Source organism: Scomber scombrus, chromosome 11 (genome assembly GCF_963691925.1).
Source record: "Scomber scombrus chromosome 11, fScoSco1.1, whole genome shotgun sequence".
NCBI classification, from domain to species: domain Eukaryota; kingdom Metazoa; phylum Chordata; class Actinopteri; order Scombriformes; family Scombridae; genus Scomber; species Scomber scombrus.
Window position 1 is genome coordinate 28,312,677 of NC_084980.1, and position 19,332 is coordinate 28,332,008.

Below are 19,332 nucleotides of genomic sequence, written 5' to 3' on the forward strand. Positions count from 1 at the left end.
TCATACTGGTGCTAATGGGAGCATCACTATAAGCTTCTGGACAGGAGAAGCATGTGGCAAATTGAAATAAATTGAAATGAACAATGATAGCCCAGATAAGTAAAACTCTTCCAACACAGGGTTGGAGGTAGAAAGACCTGAGGAAAGAAAGAAATATAGTGTGTGTCCTTTAATATGGGTTAGATTATTGACTGACTGCTGGAGACTAAGGGAGTACATTTATATAAAATCACCATCACCGTCTTGGTGTCAGAGGGTCAATAATATGAATGTTACAAGAATGAGAATATTGTTGTATTTTGGATCAATGTGAGAGAGATCAGAAAATTCACTGATTAAGTCAATAATGCTCTTTATACTATGAAATGAAGTGCATAAACAAAACTATATAAGATCTCAGCTGGAGAGACATTTTTGATTATCTTTAATTACTCACACTCTTAAAAGGTAAGCAACTTGAGACTGCAGGACTGCTGAGGTTAACAGCTGAATGAACTCTTTAATGAAAGATATCATTTGACATTCACACATTTTATTCTCCGCATTTGTTTAGTTTCTTTTCTTTACACCACTGCGTTGTCCTTTCATCTTCACATCTTCAGTCTTTTCTGTTGTGTGAGATGAATGTCAACACACATCCAACTCATCACATACCAAAGCTTGGTCAGGACTCTTTTGCACTGGCACCTGTTTAGTGTCATTGTCCATCTGAATAGTGAGAATATTGGGTTATTTAGATTCCTTTCTCGTCTTATTTTCAGCAACTGTGTTGCTTTGTGCTTTAATGATGTATTTAAATTCTTCATAGCTTTCCATTATAATTACATGTTCCTCCTGAAGTAGGCAACACACCATCGGTTCATTTTGTTGAGAAGAGTAAAATGACCATGAACAAGCTCCATTTTATAGGAGAGCTTGAAGCAGAAAGCCTGGTTTAACAACAAAGGTTGATATGTAGGGTTTGTGGAGTCTGTCCACACAAAGAAAGCTACGTTGATATTGTTTCCGAGGACACTTATCTGGCGTGTTTGTGGCCACAGGCCTCTGAGAGCTGAAACACCAATACACACATCCTTTCCCAAAATGCTTTATGCTGCAAAACACAACACCACGTAGAACTCTTTATTGCAGACATTTACGTGCAGATCGTCCACATCAAGCAACCATATTGTGCAAACAGTGAAGTAGAAGTTTGGTATACAGACGAATTATGAGGAGGAAGTGTGAAATGTAGAATATGATCGATGTGTACATTTTTAATCCAGTTGAAAATATGATGTTCTGCTTTTTTATGAAGGTTTTTATTCTTTTAAATTTGCATTTTTAAAAATGTTTTAATGGATTATGTATGTATAAATGTATTACACAAATACATTTGTCTTTGATGAATTTCTCTACTGCCTTTTAAAATTGTATCTGTTTTGTGTTTGAAAAGTTGTATACATACAAACATTATCCTATTTTATATGTATACTGTACTGTCTTATGTATCATCTTATTTCTACCTACAAATTCCACACTTTTATGTTAAAAGACAGATTCAATGACAATCATTAAAAATAAAATAAAATCATGCTCAAGTCACATATTGTTATCAGTCCATTGAATGACCGTTATCAGCTGTCATTGGGACCCATAGATATGAGGCAGTGTGGCTCCACTCTCACGTCTGAGTTACAGACGCCATCTAGTGGCCATAGTTATTATGACATGGGGAACAAAAGATAGTAAAAGCAGCAGGAGATGACTGAGGCCGTTCACTTTAACATGCGTTGTACATTAAAAGATACTGTAGACATACAGCAATGGATAATGTATCCTCTTGAATTAACCATGTAATGTCTTATATTAGCATAACTTTAAAGAAGATAACAGAAAGATGTGTTTATCAGTGCCTAAGAGGACTTTGTAGTGGCTGCAGTTCATTTCTAGCTCACATGTATCAGACAAAGAAATGTTCCAACCACATTCAGACTTGACTGAATAACATTTATTTTGAAAATGTTCATAAAATTGATTAAATGATTCATCCTCTTGTTTATCTTCTGTATAAAGATGGCTTACTGTTATTATTATTATTATTATTATTATTATTATTATTATTATTATTATTATTATTATTATTATTATTATTATTATTATTATTATCATTTTGTTAGGATTGTATTTCATTTTGGTTTAGAAAAGAAAGAAGAGAGTTAAATGAACCAGCTGTGGGGTAGAGACATCATGAAACAGGATTTATTGAACCAGCATAGAACAAAATAGGGATAAATAGTTTAATTATAGCCTAATTAGATTCTTTTAAAATCATTTTGATCGGACAGAAATTAATTTTGCACTTAATACTAATACTAAATGTATACTTAATATTTAAATTAAATTAATACTAAATGAATAACTAATAATAATTAGATACATACCTGACAGGTGGATTCCTAATTAAATCTGAAAAACGACAGGGAAAAGTTTATTGACGTTTGTATTTATTTATTTTGAATTTACACATGTGGTATTGTTATTGTTATATATGGTGAATGTTATTTTCAAAAAAATATGAGGAAAAAAAATGAATAGTGAAAGAATACATTTTGTTTCTTACCTTTTCATTCAAAGCAGTTGACTTTTATATCATCTTAATTCAACCCACAACTTATATATAGTCTAAAATAGGAAAATGTGCAATAACATGTACACATTTCATTCATTACTTGGGTGGGCTGTACATATTGAATATAACCATGTACCATATGTATAAAGTAACTTGTCACTTTTTTTACGCATATGGGTCAATGACGTATAAGGATTTACAACAACTCAATTCTAAATAATAAAAACAAGCATATCTAATGCAGTAGTTCAAACATTCACAATGTTGTGTACCTGACAATTCATATTACAATTTAAAAGTGATTTTAGTGGGTTTTTCAAGATTAATTGGCACTGGCCTTAAAAAAAAGTCATTTGGTGCGACCATGATTCATCTTGAAATGTCTTATATAAATAAAAGATCATCATTTACAAAGATTTTAAAAAAAATGCAAATACTTTGTTTCCAAACACTTTATATTACTGAACACTTGTTAAAAAAAAAAGATGTGAAGCGTGTTAAGTAAATTAATTTATTTCAAGATGAATCATGGTCACACCACATGACTTTTTTTAAGGCCAGTGCCAATTAATCTAGAAAAACCCACTAAAATCACTTAATTTCACATTTATAATATGAATCTTCAGGTACACAACATTCTGAATGTTTGAACTACTGCATTAGATATGCTTGTTTTTATTATTCTAAAATTGAGTTGTTCTAAATCCTTATACGTCATTGACCCATATAATATTTATTCCATCACTCTACTGTGGAGGAGAAAATGATGTTAGAAGTGTACTGCTGGAGAAATTGCTGTTATTGTATTAATACTTTGATGATCATTAATCCAGCGTAGAAGTGTATTCAACTGATCAATTTTGCCTTTAAAAGAACGCAATGCACTCTTGACCTTATCTAAGAACTTTTATAATTTGTAACCACATTGTTCTGTTTTCGGTAAGATGTCTTACATTTTGTTGAGATGAATGTGAAAGGAGAAGTGGAAGAAATTATCTGAAGTGACCGGGGTAGTTGAATGCAAGAACAAGAAGCTGTACAAGACAGTTATGACACCAGATATGGAACTTTTATTGGTCATCTTGTAGGAAACAGGTGTCTGCAGAATGAGAAGTGTAACTGCACACAAGATGTTAGTGCTGACGGTTGTGTTGGGCCGAATCTGAAAGTATCAAATGTTTGTGTGAGCTGTTCAAATCGCATCCTACTTTATGCAGAGCTCAGCGAGTTTGTATGCCTAGTTAATTAAAGGCAATTGAACCTCCTGAGGTAGAGCGGTCGTCCTCCAATTGGAAGATTGGCGGTTCGATTCCCGGCTCCTCCAGTCTACATGTCGATGTGTCCTTGGGCAAGACACTTAACCCCTAATTGCTCCCGTTGCTGTGCCAACGGTGTATGAATGCGTGTGAATGGTTAACTTCCTCCTGATGTGCAGGTTGGAACCCTGCGTGGTAGCTGCCTGCCATCAGTATATGAATGTGTGTGAATGAGGTGAATGAGTTGTAGTGTAAAGCGCTTTGAGTGGTCGAAAAGACTAGAAAGGCGCTATATAAGTACAGTCCATTTACCATTTACCATTTAACTGCAAAAGAAGAATGTGTCCCTGGTATTTAATTATTTTGCTCACCTAACTACACAAATTGATATTTCAGCTGCAATGACACCAAACCCTCCTCTGTGTCAGCTGCGCTTCCATCTCCACTCTGCTCTTCTACATGCTCTCATTATTTATCTGATATTACTGTTATTAATCCACAGTAAGGAAAAAAGCTTTCATATTTTAGTTCTGACTAAGTGCAACTCAGTCGTGAGTGGTTGAAACAGTATTGTTAAAAAATGAGACAATTTCCTTTGTGCTCACATGGGATGGTGCAGCCTCATACTGGTGCTGATGGGAGCATCACTATAAGCTTCTGGACAGGAGAAGCATGTGGCAAATTGAAATAAATTGAAATGAACAATGATAGCCCAGATAAGTAAAACTCTTCCAACACAGGGTTGGAGGTAGAAAGACCTGAGGAAAGAAAGAAATATAGTGTGTGTCCTTTAATATGGGTTAGATTATTGACTGACTGCTGGAGACTAAGGGAGTACATTTTTATAAAATCACCTTCACCGTCTTGGTGTCAGAGGGACAATAATATGAATGTTACAAGAATGAGAATATTGTTGTATTTTGGATCAATGTGAGAGAGATCAGAAAATTCACTGATTAAGTCAATAATGCTCTTTATACTATGAAATGAAATGCATGAAACAAAACTATATAAGATCTCAGCTGGAGAGACATTTTTGATTATCTTTAATTACTCACACTCTTAAAAGGTAAGCAACTTGAGACTGCAGGACTGCTGAGGTTAACACCTGAATAAACTCTTTAATGAAAGATGTCATTTGACATTCACACATTTTATTCTCCAGATTTGTTTAGTTTCTTTTCTTTACACCACTGCGTTGTCCTTTCATATTCACATCTTCAGTCTTTTCTGTTGTGTGAGATGAATGTCAACACACATCCAGCTCATCACATACCAAAGCCTGGTCAGGACCCTTTTGCACTGGAACCCATTTAGTGTCATTTTCCATCTGAATAGTGAGAATAGTGGTTTATTTAGATTCCTTTCTCGTCTTATTTGCAGCAACTGTGTTGCTTTGTGCTTTGATGATGTATTTACATTCTTCATAGCTTTCCATTATAATTACATGTTCCTCCTGAAGTAGGCAACACACCATCGGTTCATTTTGTTCAGAAGAGTAAAATGACCATGAACTAGCCCCATTTTATAGGAGAGCTTGAAGCAGAAAGCCTGGTTTAACAACAAAGGTTGATATGTAGGGTTTGTGGAGTCTGTCCACACAAAGAAAGCTATGTTGATATTGTTTCTGAGGACACTTATCTGGCTTGTTTGTGGCCACAGGCCTCTGAGAGCTGAAACACCAATACACACATCCTTTCCCAAAATGCTTTAAGCTGCAAAACACAACACCATGTAGAACTCTTTATTGCAGACATTTACGTGCAGATCGTCCACATAGAGCAACCACATTGTGGAAACAGTGAAGTAGAAGTTTGGTATACAGACGAATTATGAGGAGGAAGTGTGAAGTGTAGAATATGATCGATGTGTAAATTTTTAATCCAGTTTGAAAATATGATGTTCTGCTTTTTTATGAAGGTTTTTATTCTTTTAAATTTGCATTTTTAAAAATGTTTTAATGGATTATGTATGTATAAATGTATTACACAAATACATTTGTCTTTGATGAATTTCTCTACTGCCTTTTAAAATTGCATCGTTATTGTGTTTGAAAAGTTGTATACATACAAACATTATCCTATTTTATATGTATACTGTTCTGCCTTGTGTATCATCTTATTTCTACCTACAAATTCCACACTTTTATGTTACAATTCAGATTAAATGACAATCATTTAGAAAATAAATCAAACCACTCTTTATGCAGAAGTCACATATTGTTATCAGTCCATTAAATGACCGTTATCATCTGTCATTGGGACCCACAGATATGAGGCAGTGTGGCTCCACTCTCACGTCTGAGTTACAGGCGCCATCTAGTGGCCATAGTTATTATGACCCGGGGAACAAAAGATAGTAAACGCAGCAGGAGATGACTGAGGCCGTTCACTTTAACATGCGTTGTATTTTAAAAGATACTGTAGACATACAGCAATGTATAATATATCCTCTTGAATTAACCATGTAATGTCTTATATTACCATAACTTTAAAGAAGATAACAGAAAGATGTGTTTATCAGTGCCTAAGAGGACTTTGTAGTGGCTGCAGTTCATTTCTAGCTCACATGTAATAACTATCAGACAAAGAAATGTTCCAACTAACATTCAGACTTGACTGAATAACATTTATTTTGAAAATGTTCATAAAACTGATTAAATGATTCATCCTCTTGTTTATCTTCTGTATTAAGATGGCTTACTGTTATTATTATTATTATTATTATTATTATTATTATTATTATTATTATTATTATTATTATTATTTTTATTTTGTTAGAACGCAATGCACTCTTGACCTTATCTGTGACCTTATAAGCTGTAACCACATTGTTTTCGGTAAGATGTCTTACATTTTGTTGAGATGAAAGTGAAAGGAGAAGTGGAAGAGGTTATCTGAAGTGACCGCGGTAGTTGAATGCAAATAACAAGAAGCTGTACAAGACAGTTATGACACCAGATATGGAACTTTTATTGGTCATCTTGTAGGAAACAGGTGTCTGCAGAATGAGAAGTGTAACTGCACATGAGATGTTTGTGCTGACGGTTGTGTTGGGCCGAATCCGAAAGTATCAAATGTTTGTGTGAGCTGTTCATATCGCATCCTACTTTATGCAGAGCTCAGTGAGTTTGTATGCCTAGTTAATTAAAGGCAGTTGAACTGCAAAAGAAGAATGTGTCTCTGGTATTTAATTATTTTTCTCACCTAACTACACAAATTGATATTTTAGCTGCAATGACACCAAACCCTCCTTTGTGTCATCTGCGCTTCCATCTCCACTCTGCTCTTCTCTCATTATTTATCTGATATTACTGTTATTAATCCACAGTGAGGCAAAAGGCTTTCATATTTTAGTTCTGACTAAGTGCAACTCAGTCATGAGTGGTTGAAACAGTATTGTTAAAAAATGAGGCAAGTTTCTCTGTGCTCACATAGGATTGTGCAGCCTCAGTACTGGTGCTGATGGGAGCATCACTATAGGCTTCTGGACAGGAGAAGAACAATGATAGCCCAGATAAGTAAAAATATTCCATCACAGGGTTGGAGGTAGAAAGACCTGAGGAAAGAACTAAATATGTGTGTCCTATGGGTTAGATTAATGCCTGACTGCTGGAGACTAAGAGAGTACATTTATATAAAATCACCGGTCTTGGTGTCAGAGGGACAATAATATGAATGTTACAAGAATGAGAATATTGTTGTATTTTGGAGCAATGTGAGAGAGATCAGAGAATTCACTGATTAAGTTAATAATGGTCTTTATACTATGAAATGAAATGCATTAAAGAGAACTATATAAGATCTCGGCTGGAGAGACATTTTTGATTATCTTTAATTACTCACACTCTTAACAGTGAAGCAACTTGTGACTGCAGGACTTCTGAGGTTAACAGCTGAATAAACTCTTTTATAAAAGATATAATTTGATATTCACACATTTTATTCTCCGGATTTGTTTAGTTTCTTTTCTTTACACCACTGCGTTGTCCTTTCATATTCACATCTTCAGTCTTTTCTGTTGTGTGAGATGAATGTCAACACACATCCAACTCATCACATACCAAAGCTTGGTCAGGACTGTTTTGCACTGGTACCCATTTAGTGTCGTTTTCCATCTGAATAGTGAGAATAGTGGTTTATTTAGATTCCTTTCTCGTCTTATTTGCAGCAACTGTGTTGCTTTGTGCTTTGATGATGTATTTAAATTCTTCATAGCTTTCCATTATAATGACATGTTCCTCCTGAAGTAGGCAACACACCATTGGTTCATTTTGTTCAGAAGAGTAAAATGACCATGAACAAGCTCCATTTTATAGGAGAGCTTGAAGCAGAAAGCCTGGTTTAACAACAAAGGTTGATATTTAGGGTTTGTGGAGTATGTCCACACAAAGAAAGCCTTGGTATGTTGATATTGTTTCTGAGGACACTTATCTGGTGTGTTTGTGGCCACAGGCCTCTGACAGCTGAAACACCAATACACACATCCTTTCCCAAAATGCTTTAAAATGAAAAACACAACACCACGTAGAACTCTTTATTGCAGAAGTCTACGTGCAGATCGTCCACATAGAGCAACCACATTGTGGAAACAGTGAAGCAGAAGTTTGGTATACAGACGAATTATGAGGAGGAAGTGTGAAGGGTCAGAATATGATCGATGTGTACATTTTTAATCCAGTTTGAAACTATGATGTTCTGCTTTTTTATGAAGGTTTTTATTCTTTTAAATTTGCATTTTTAAAAATGTTTTAATGGATTATGTATGTATAACATGTATTACACAAATATATTTGTCTTTGATGAATTTCTCTACTGCCTTTTAAAATTGCATCTTTATTATGTTTGAAAAGTTTTATACATACAAACATTATCCTATTTTGTATGTATACTGTACTGTCTTGTGTATCATCTTATTTCTACCTACAAATTCCACACTTTTATGTTAAAAAACAGATTCAATGACAATCATTAAAAATAAAATAAAATCATGCTCAAGTCACATATTGTTATCAGCCCATGAAATGACCGTTATCAGCTGTCATTGGGACCCATAGATATGAAGCAGTGTGGCTCCACTCTCACTTCTGAGTTACAGACGCCATCTAGTGGCCATAGTTATTATGACCTGGGGAACAAAAGATATAAAAGCAGCAGGAGATGACTGAGGCCGTTCACTTTAACATGCGTTGTACATTAAAATATACTGTTTTGAGATACAGCAATGTATATACTATCCTCTTGAATTAATCATGTAATTTGCATATACAAATATGTGTTTATCAGTGCCTAAGAGGACTTTGTAGTGGCTGCAGTTCATTTCTAGCTCACATGTAATAACTATCAGACAAAGAAATGTTCCAACTAACATTCAGACTTCATATAACATAACAGTTATTTTGAAAATGTTCATAAAATTGATCAAATGATTCATCATTTCGTTCACCTTCTGTATTAAGTGGTTTATTATTATTATTATTATTATTATTATTATTATTATTATTATTATTATTATTATTATTATTATTATTATTATTATCATTATTATTATTATTATTATTATTATTATTATTATTATCATTATTATTATTATTATTATTATTAATAATATTATTATTATCATCATTATTATTATCATTATTATTATTATCATTATTATTATCATTATTAAATTTTTTTTGGCAATAAAGAGAAGAGGATTGCTGTCAGTAAACATTTCGAGTCACTCTCTCTAAAAGCTAGCGACCAAGTCCGAAACCTTGGCGTGCTGATAGACTCAGATCTGAGCTTCAGCAGTCATATCAAATCAATCACCAAAACAGCCTTCTATCAGCTTAAGAACATATCCAGAGTGAAGGGTTTTATGTCTCAAACAGACCAGGAGAAGTTGATTCATGCTTTCATCTCCAGTAGACTCGACTACTGTAACGGTCTTCTGACTGGACTCCCACAAAAAAGCATTAAACAACTGCAGCTCATTCAGAACGCTGCAGCTCGAGTTTTAACCAGAACAAAGAGATCAGAGCACATTACTCCAGTTCTAAAGTCTTTACACTGGCTCCCAGTCAGATATAGAATAGATGTTAAAGTTCTGCTACTTGTCTACAAATCACTGAATGGTTTAGGTCCAGAATACATGAATGACATGTTAGTAGAATATAAACCCAGTAGAGCTCTGAGATCTACTGACTCAGGTCAGATAGTGGAGCCCAGAGTTCAGACTAAACATTGTGAAGCAGCTTTTAGCTGTTATGCTGCACACAACTGGAACAAGCTACCGGCAGAACTGAAATCAGCCCCAACTGTGAATATTTTTAAATCCAGGTTAAAAACACTTCTTTTCTCCTGTGCTTATGATTGAGCTCTTTATTTCAAAGCACTTTAAATTTTAATCTTTCATTTGCACTCTATGTCCTTTTAATGATTTTAAAGCAAATCGTTATTTTATGCTGCAACCTTATATTTAATGCTCTATTATAGTATTTTATTTCTCTCTCTTTCTATGTTTCTGTACTTTGTCTTTATTATTAGTGTGTGTGTGGCGGGGGGGGGGGGGGGGGGGTAATGTATGTGTTGGATGATTGGGTTTTATTTTTATTTCTCAAATTCCATGTTTTTTCAATTTTTTCTGTTAAATGTTTCTTTTATGTAAAGCACATTGAGTTGCCACTGTGTATGAAATGCGCTATATAAATAAAACTGCCTTGCCTTGCCTTGCCTTGCCTATTATTATTATTATTATTATTATTATTATTATTATTATTATTATTATTATTTTGTCAGGATTTTATTTTATATCATTTTGGTTTAGAAAAGAAAGAAGAAAGTTAAATGAACCAGCTGTGGGGTAGAGACATCATGAAATAGGATTTATTGAACCGACATAGAACAAAATAGGGATAAATAGTTTAATTATAGCCTAATTAGATGAGGAGAAAAAAACATTTGAATCAAACAGAAATACATTTTACCAAATGTTTTTCTTATACAAAAATTATGTATGCATACAATGTTTTACACAAATAAAATTGCCTTTGATTGATGAGTTTCTGTACTTCCTTTTTTAACTGCATCGTTATTGTGTTTGAAAAGTTTTATACATACAAACATTATCCTATTTTTTATGTATACTGTACTACCTTGTGTATCATCTTATTTCTACCTACAAATTCCACACTTTATGTTACAAGACAGATTCAATGACAATCATTAAAAATAAAATAAAATCATGCTGAAGTCACATACTGTTATCAGTCCATGAAATGACTGTTATCAGCTGTCATTGGGACCCATAGATATGAGGCAGTGTGGCTCCACTCTCACTTCTGAGTTACAGACGCCATCTAGTGGCCATTGTAATTATGACCTGGGGAACAAAAGATAGTAAAAGCAGCAGGAGATGACTGAGGCCACCGTTGACCTCAACATGCGTTGTACATTGAAATATACAGTTTTTGACATACAGCAATGCATAATATATCCTCTTGAATTAATCATGTAATTTGCATATATAAATATGTGTTTATCAGTGCCTAAGAGGACTTTGTAGTGGCTGCAGTTCATTTCTAGCTCACATGTAATAACTATCAGACAAAGAAATGTTCCAACCACATTCAGACTTCACTAAATAACAGATTTATTTGAAGAAATATTCATTAAAATTATTAAATGTTTCATCCTCTCGTTTACCTTCTGTATAAAGGTGGCTTCCATGCAGTTGCCTTAAATTGAGAAACAGATTGAACCTGGTTCAAAAAGATGTTGGTGAGTCAGAACCAAAATGTATTAACAAAATGTACTTTTATGTAACTAAACTCAATAATGTCAATAAAATGTTGTAATGCAGATTTTAGTTTCAGTTATTTGACCTCAGTGTGTGTGTGTGTGTGTGTTTGTGTGTGTGTGTGTGTGTGTGTGCGCGTGTGTGTTTCTTTTTTAAGGTTCCAGCAACTTCAGGTGTCTTAAAAACTACATTAATTGGCCACATGGGGGTGCTATAATAAAAGCTTTTGAATCAACTATGATTTCTCTAAATTCACAGAACATTAGAAATAGTTTTTCTTCCTTTATGTTACATTATAAATGACAACTGCGTTTAATACAAATGTATAAACCTGCAAAACAAATTTTAAAAAAGAGATTAAAAAAATATAAAGTGAGAAATACATGATTATATACTTTAAGTATTTGGCAACATTTTGTTCGATTTGGTCTTCTTCAGGGATTTTCTTCTTTTTTTTCTTGTGGTGGTCTAACACACTGTGCGTTCTGGGTAGCAACATGTTACTTGACCTAATATTTTTATCACAATCCCATTAATAATGTGTTATATTACTTCCTTATTGCTAAACGTAATATGCATCTGTATACTGCCCTCAACACTAGTAGCTCAAACCTCGACTCATCCAGTCTGTGTGTCAAAGTGTCGATTGATCTCAACATTGTTCCTGATGGTATATCAGCACCTTGTACAGTAACTTTTGACAATCGTGTGTGAATGTGTGTGAATGTGTGAGTGAGCAACAGAAAAAACATTGTAAAGCACTTTTGATAAACACACTGTAATATAAATGCTGTTGTTCAACCTGCTCAGCTCTAACCACAGTTGCAGAACACTTTAAATGGTTTCACTTTGCAGAGACATCACCAAAACCACAGAATACCTCTATGGTGAGCCTAGCAGCTCCGATATATGTGATTCTTCACACGTATACAACACGTTCACATCACGTATACAACACGTTCACATCACGTATACAACATGTTCACATCACATAGTTAACACTTTGACATCACATTGGTAACTTATTTATGAAACCTCTTTTACTTTGCTCCAATATTTTTTTCATTTACTGCAGATTGACACGAGAATCAAAACAATTTATCTTTTCATGTTGGGAACAAATAAAACATGCAAACATTTTAAAACAGGTTTTAATACAATCTTGTTCACCTTATGCACAGCTGGAACAACGTGGATACCTTCATTTATCTTTTACATATTTTGATGAAACTATAAATTAGAACTTAAACAAATTTTACATGGATCAAATGTATCTACATACTATGTGCAGACCCAGATCAAATAAATGGACTACACTAGGCAGACTATATGTTTTGGCCCCCCTCCGTCGATTAATTTATGAATTGAAATCTGAAACTTACCAAAGTTACTAATAAGAAGTTAATTCACATTTTACATAGTGTAGTCTTTGGTTACAAGTTGGTTCTTTGTATGCCAAAATAAGTCATGTGTCGTATATTAAACAGAATATTTAAAATATATATATTTATACGTTATTACACAGCTCTATTAAATGCTGTTTTATGATTGGTCAGTCGCAGAGGTGGAAAGAGTACTGCAATAATCTATTAAAGTACTTATATAGCGCCTTTCTAGTTTTTTCGACCACTCAAAGCGCTTTACACTACAACTCATTCACCCCATTCACACACTGATGGCAGGTAGCTACAACGCAGGGTGCCAACCTGCACACCAGGAGAAAGCTAACCATTTACACACATTAATACACCGTTGGCACAGCAAAGGACACATCGACACGTGGACTGGAGGAGCCGGGAATCGAACCGCCAATCGAAGGACGACCGCTCTACCTCCTGAGCCACAGCCGCCCCCCAGTGAAAGTACTGGTCTAAAAATGTACTCAAGTAAAAGTCAAAAGTAGCTTGTTAAAAATGTACTTTGGGTTGCTGTTATTGACACTCCAGGTTTGTTTGACAGTTCAAGATATTTCCCAGAGCATTGCTTATGCTTCTCCTTGACCTCATATCTTCCTGGTTGACATCAGACTGGACAGATTAACAAATGAAGAACAACAGACAGTGCAGATGATTCAGGGACTCTTTGGTGAGGAAGCCAATGAATACAGCATGGTTCTCTTTACCCATGGTGACCGGCTCAAAGGGAAACCTATCGAGGAGTTCTTGAAGGAAAGTGAAGATCTGGAGGAATTTGTGGATAAATGCAATGGTCAGTACGATGTGTTCAATAAGGAGGTGGAGGATCGATAAAATCAGAAAAATAAGTGAAAAGAATGGAGGAAGCTACTACACCACTGAAATGTTCCAAAAAGCAGAGAGCGATTGAAGAGAAGAAACAACGAATCCTGAAAGACAAAGAAGACCAAAACCACAAAGAGGAGGAGGAACTGAGGAAGGAAATATAAGAAAATTGAGAGGGCTGATAGAGACAGGGAGAATAAGTTGAGGGAAGCTTGTGAAAGAGAAATAAGGGAGGACATAGAAGAACTGAAAAAAGAAAAGGAAGAGCAGGCCAGACAAGAAGCTGAGAAAAGCCTCTCATTAATCTATTGGATAGGTGTAGACAATGCTACATTTGTTACATAACTTATTGCCTTTTCTAGACAGCTGTAACACAAGCGGTTTCACTGCTGAAGTGCAATGATATAGTTTTAATATATGTGAATGACTTGGATTCATGTGTGTTGAAAATTGATTTTTACATACTGATGATTCAGCCATTTTGGCTTTGCATAAGAATGAAAACTTAAAGTTATAAAAACACACCAGTATTCAGTGGCGTGCACAGATAGACACTAGGTGGTGCTATAGTACCTGCCCTTTGCCCTCTGGACCAAGCAAGTACCCTTTTGAACTTTTTTTTTTTTCTTTAACAGTGTACTGTATGTGGCCCATGTTGACATGATCATCTATAAATGCTCTACGATTAAAAGCGTGTGATAATAATGCCCCAATTTTGCTACCAGTACACTGATCTATCATTGTAGCTGCCTAATTTGCTAAAAACCTCCATGTGTGTATATTCCAGAGAAATAAGACAACAGTGATTGACTGATCAGTGCTATAGTCCAATTGAAAGGTCAAGTAATTTTATTGACATATATAAATATGCAATTACATTCAACATGAGCCTGTAATGTTTTTTTTGTGTCTCACACTGCTATATTAAGGCAGCTGGCAGTTCCACATGCTGCACAAAGTGCCCTTATTTTTCACTGAGCACCTGCCCCCCAAAATGTCTGTGATAGCCACTGCCAGTATTACTGGTGGTAGCAGCGGGTGTGATTAATTACTACAGCCAGCACTGCTTCTTTGCAGCTGTTTAAAATGCATCAAACAAACTTACATGTTTCTAATGAGAAAGTCAGTCAATAATTGGCCTTTTTGTCATCATGCCATGAAAATCAGATTTCATACTAAAGTAACTTGAGTGTCAGACATCACCAGGCTGAAGCCTTAAAGAAAACTGATGTATTACACTTAATTTACCACGATTACATTCTTGTTTCTGCACTGCACCTCTTTAGAGATCAGAATTGATCTGTGTGGATGAGACTGTGCTGCCTTATCTTTCTCTTTCCATCAGAAGTTTCTGCAGCAGCACTTTCTTTCTCTCTTCAGCTATATTGACTTGTTATGCTAATGACCTCTTAGTTTGCTCTTTATTTTTTCAATACAAACTGTTAATTTAACATTTGTATTTTTGGGGTTTGAGGCTGAGGGTCAATTGTACAGGAAAGAGTTATATGTGGAAAAAATTAATTCAATGGAGAAAATTAAACAAGACATTTGCAAAGAAATTGTACCAGTGTGCACACAGAGGTGCATTTCAGGTGCTTGCAGTAAGACAGCTTCGCTCTCTAAAGGGTTTTGTTTTGTTTTTCTGTTCACAGCCCTTCCGGGGCGCCGTATAATTTAGAAGAACTGCTGTCATTTCTTGTAAATGCTGATGGGGGGGGGGGGGTTACATCTCTCACAGTGAATAAGAAAAGAATATTCAGCCAAGCTATAGTATGAATTGTATTTTATATTATATATTTTATTTTATATGTAGTAAACTAAATATTTATTTGAACATTATATTTATTACATTTGTTAATGTAATATCTATTATTTGAATATGTTATATTTTATCAGATTTCTTATTTGAATATTTGTTTACATTTTATATTTCTTATATTCAATAAATACAGTTTATTGGGAGGATTGTAGCGGGAACACTGGTGTATCAGGTGTGATTGTGTGGTAAATGAAATAAATGGTTTACATGGCAGCTGGCTCATGGGTCAGGACCGGCACTGGTGGTTTGTGATATATTGTCACTGACACACACTGTTGCAACAAAGGACGTTAATAATAATAATGATGAGAGAACAGACCAGCGGAGTAAGGGGACTTAACTATCCACACTGTAAAGTCTGTCACTGCTATAATAAAAGCTTTTGAATCCCTCTAAATTCACTAACATGCCACCATTAGAAAGTTTAACTCACACATTATATTTAAGACAAAACATGTATTTGGTATTAAAGAAAATAATACCCACTTCTTTACAAAAAAGTACATTTCTGTGTTCCTTCACGGGACATTATAAATGACTACTGTGTTTGATACACATGTATAATCCTGCAAAACCAATTTTAAAAAGGTGTAAAAAATAAATAAATAAAGAAGGTATAATAATAAATGTTGTTAATATTTATTTTTTGCAAACAATAAAGATTACTGTTTGTATTTTCTGGGGTTTGTTGTCTTTTACAGCAGAATCTCCAATGCACAAACATTTCTCCTTTTTAACAGAAAATAAGAGTAATACCTTATATGGTTATATTGTATTTTACTACTACTACCATTCACAAATGAATTTAATACACGCAGCTACTTGTGCTGTACATCTGTCCAATATTTTTTTCTGAAAAGAAGATCTACTTGCAAACAAATGTTGCATCTGTTTTTGTTGAATAAAACAGTGATTTTACTATCTCAGATTGAATAATTTTAGAGGCCTGGAGAGGTAAAAATGTTTTTAAAAAAGCAATAAAAAAGAAATATGTGAATAGTAAAACAAAATCTACAACTTTGTGCGGCAGAAACAGTTTTTTCTTCTTTCATAACCTTCTATCTATTCTGACTCTTAGTCACTCCCACTCTCTCAAGTACCTCCTTCCCTCTGAAATATGATAAACTCCACTTTATATTAATGTTAACAGTGTTTGGGTGTGGTTTGTTGTAAGAAGGAGCACAGACAGACTTACTTCGCCTCATTCAGCAGCATCTACTCAATCATGGGGAACGCATTTGGAAACTTTGGTGAGTCCATATACAACTGTACTTACAATATTAATACTTGGGTAAACTGAAATGTTGAAATATATTGATTAATGTGAGTAATGGGTTATTGGTGACATTGGGGTTCTTTATATTTTAAGTTAAATATGTATATTAGCCTTTGTGAGGGAAGATTATAGACATCACTGAAAAACAAAAAAAAAACAAAGATAAAAGCCTGAATTCACCAAAGAAAGTTTTAAGACGAAATGCTACAAATTAAAACACTTCGAATTGAGGTTGGGATTAATTAATTACTCAAATTAGTTAATTAAAGTTGCTAACAAACAATCAAACTGCTTCAAGTAAATGAAGGTCCCAATGCTTCAGTGATAAGGACAAAAAAATTGCAGACCTGAAGCGATGTGTTGAACTGAAAACAGTTCATTCAGTCTGCATTATTATCTTCCCTCGGTTTCCCCTACACATTGCACTTGACTATTATGTTGTTGTCCTTTTCTTTGATAAACTCAATGTTGTGTGAGTAAACCCATTTCTGTGTACTCTGCATCTGATTCTGCAACAGTCTTATTCAGAGAGTTAGGATATTACTTTGTAAAAAGCTATGTGTAGGCTACCTGTACTGCGATATTTTTGTAGCGCTCAGCACTAGTGTTAGCTCGATCCTAAACTCATCCAGTCCGTGTATCGAAGTCAGTGGTGTGCACAAGGGCAGTCGCCCCCCCTCGTGGCCCAATTGTTGAAAGACGTGCGCTAAAGTGCCCTCTTCGGTGGCGAGAACGCGCTGTATGTGCCCTTTTTTTCTTTTCGCCCCTGCCCTTCAAAAAGTCTGTGCACTCCACTGGTAGATGTGTCCTCACTGAACATAACATTACTCCTGATTAGGGATGCAACGGTACTCTGTAAAATATTGAACCGTTCTGCACGGAACAATACACCCTTATGGACCGCGGGTTTTCGGTTTTGCAATTCATTTTGAATTTGAAATGTGTGTGTGTGTGCCTGTCCAGGCAGGTGAAAAGCCCTCCCCGCGAGTTAATGTCCAATCACTGTTGTGCCTCCACCCACTCACCCCCTCCCACACTGTTGTAACTGGAGCCGGGTTCAAAGTGCAGTTTACAGAGAAGCGGAAAAAATAAAACAAAGAGGCATGGCCAACACTAGCCGAGGAGTTGAGAGACAAAAGTTTGAAGAAGCACCGGCTTCATTCAAATCTCCGGTGTGGGCTAATTTCGTTTTGAATACAACGACGAGGGAGTGAAAACTGTTGACAGAAATTTTACTGTCTGCAAACGCAGACATCCCAACTCTCCTTGAAGTTTCCGGGAGTCTCCCGCACATTGATAGCGGCTCCTTTACGCCTGCAAATGAGATACAATCTCCCGGAATCAAGCATGAGTGCGCTGTAGAGAGCGACTACGTGTGTGTGTTTGTGTGACTATCAATGCAGCGCATGTGAGCAAAGTGTCCTGATAGCTGTGTGTTGCTGCTTATTAGACCAATCACACCCCTCCTTCCCCGACACCCAGTGTTTACATTTTTTGTACATATTTTCATACTACTGTATAGTGTATAGACGTAATCAAGGAATAAGAGGTAGTTTCCCAGTTGAAAGTGTTGTGTTTGTGTTCAGTATTCAGTACACCAGTGATACTGGAATGTGTTTACTGCGAAATGCAGTTTTTGCTGACAACTGCAGAACAGTTTTCATTGTTTCACTTTGCAGAGGCGTTCACACAGAGACGTTTCTAAAACCACAGAACATCTCTGTGGTGAGTCTAGCAGCTCCGATATACGTGATTCTTCACACGTACACAACATGTTCACATCACGTAGACAAGATGTTAACCTCACATAGACAACACATTGACAGCAAGTTGATCATTAATTTATGAAATATTTTGTCTCACTATTTTTCCATTTACGGCAGATTGACGTGAGAATAAAAACACAATTTCTCTTTTTATGTTGGGTTTTAGTCACTTTATGTACAGCTGGAACAGCGTAATGAAACAATAAACTAGAACTAAATCTTTTAATTGTTTATTATTTATTAAAAAGTCTGCTTGTTTTGCTTGTCGGAAGCTTTTTAAGAAGGATATTTCTGTTATAGCCACATTTATATAAAAAAGCATGAATGTAAAGACGAAGTATCCTTTTAGTAAGCAGGATAAAAGTAGACTTTGTAAAACACATTTAAATATCAATATGTGTAGCTAGATATTGTCAAATTGAACATGGAGAAACAGCATTTAGTTATTGTGCAGCAGAGAGCTGCATGGGACATATTGGACTGTAAGCTTTGAATACTGCTCTAGAAAATTAAGAGCAATAAAAGCAGCTTCAACACCATATTCCTTCATTATGGCATTTTGTGTTACCTGGAAAATACAAA